Genomic DNA, 2,147 nt, shown 5'->3' with positions numbered 1-2,147 from the left:
GGGTGGGTGGATGGATGGATGGATGGATGGATGGATGGATGGATGGATGGATGGATGATGGGTGTGTAGATTTCATGTTTTCTTTTCAAGAGGATTCTAACGAAAATTCTTGCCACGAGTTCTAAAGGAAAGGGAGAGGGCGAGAGACCATGGGCCCGATCCTGCCCAAGTGAAACCTTTCCAAACGCCGCTGTTTTCGGCAGAGGAGAGGGAGGCGTCGGCAGACTCTCTCCCTGCGGAACGAGCGGGGCTGGTTCACAGGGTTTCACCTGGGTTGGTCCCCCGCTGGAGCAGGCGGGTGGGAGCCTTTGGGAACCGCCGCCCCTGCCCTGCCCGTTTGGGCGACTCGGTGCTTATTTGGGCGGGGCGAGGTCCTCCGGAACACCCTTCCTCCTCCTCCTCGTCTGGCGTTCGTCAGGCCCGGGGCATTCGGACCGCCTCGACGCGGGTTTGATTTGAGCCCCTTCGGCTCTGCATTTGTCAGACTGCCGGCGGCTTCCTCGGGAGCCGCCGGCCTCACAGGACTCCGCGGAAGATCGACTGCCTTCCGAGGAAACGGTGCCGGCTCAGAGCCCAGGCCGGCTGTCCTTGGCAAACGACCGCCCCTTGTAAAAGAAAGGCTTGGGCTCCGGGACCCGGTTCTGATGAAATCTGGGACGCCGAGAGAGTCGGCGTGGAGCCCGCGAAGGAGTCCGGCCTGCCGGCCAGCCCCTCCACTCGCCGCCCCCTGCAGCCACTGCCCGGAGAGGCCCGCCCGCCGATCCGGTCGCGGGCCGTTCCCGCGGACTCCGAGAGAGCAACTGAAGACAGTCTCCTCCCCACCCCGACAGTAGAGAGATTAAAAGCATTCGGGGCAACGGAGGGCCCGGCCCGGCTCCTCGCCGACGCCGAGGGGACTCTGGGGGAAGGAGGCCCTCAGCGACAGCGAGGGAGACCGAACGGCAGGCGCTGCGGGTCGCAGGGCGGACACACGTCGGAAAACGCCGCCTCCCTCCCTGTGAGACACGTGTCCCGTAATCTGGAGGGTTCACACTGTACCTTCCTTTCAAGCACCACCTTTTCCTGACACGCTAACGCGCGGCGATGTTCTTCGTAGGCCAAATGCCGGAACCCCCCCCCCCAAAAAAAATCTGCGAGAGATCGGTGGGAGGGAGCAGGAGGGCGGGACGAGCCTGCGCTCCACAGGAACCGATCTCAAGGAAGCGACGACGCCCCGGGGGCCAACAGCCCGGGAGTCCCCCCAACGAACACCCAGGCAGAATTTACACGAGGGCGGGACCCCCGCGCCACCGGGGCAGGTTGTCCAGACTGGACGGCCTGTGCGTGAGCGCGCGCGCGGGGCCCCAAGTTCCGCCTGCCCGAGCCCCCCCCCCCCCCGTCTACCGGCCTGACTTCCAAGGGGACCCTCCCCCGACGTGAGAGGAGAAGCCTGGGCCGCCACCTCCCAGAGCAGGCCCAGAGGAGGGGCCGGTGGCAAGTGGACGTCCGTCGACTCCCGCGTGGCCCCGGGACCAGACCGGCGCGCGCCTTGCAACCCGCCCCCTCCCTCCCCCCCCAACCGGCTGCAGAGGCCTGGCGCCCCCCCTCCTCCCCGGAGAGTGTCTCTCGGGCACTTGGAACCCCCCGAGAGGCTAGAGAGGCCTTTCTCGCGAGTTCGGGGTGGCCAAGTCGGGTAATCCGGAGCGAAGAATGTCCCTTCCAAGACAACCCATCCAAGTCGCCTCCGGGCGGGTGGAGGAGAGGCACCCGGCCGCCTCCTCGGCGCTCCCCGCGCGCGGGGCTCTCTCTGGTGGCCACGCTTGTCCGGAGCGAAGGGAAAAGCCCGGGAGCGGGGTGGTGGTGGTGGGGAGATGAACGAAGTTCTCGCCCGTCTCTCCCACCGCCCCAGCCCGCGCCGATGGCCGGCTCCCTCCCTGCCCATTGTCCCCCAGCCGAGCAGCGGCGTCGGGTCTGGGTTCACCCGGCGGCGGCGGCGGGGTGGGTGGGGGGATCTCGTCGTTGTTCGGACGGGACACCCGGTTGGACAGCTGCGAAATCGTCTCGACAGGTTGTCGCGATCGGCGGCGGAGGCGTCTCTGACAGCAGCCCCCCGCCGAACATCAACGCCCCCCCCGTCCCCCGCCGGCCGGCCGGGCCTGCCTGGGGGG

Source organism: Gekko japonicus, unplaced genomic scaffold (assembly GCF_001447785.1).
Source record: "Gekko japonicus isolate JY-2015 unplaced genomic scaffold, Gekko_japonicus_V1.1 scaffold60, whole genome shotgun sequence".
In the NCBI taxonomy this organism is placed as follows: domain Eukaryota; kingdom Metazoa; phylum Chordata; class Lepidosauria; order Squamata; family Gekkonidae; genus Gekko; species Gekko japonicus.
This window is presented reverse-complemented; position numbering follows the sequence as displayed.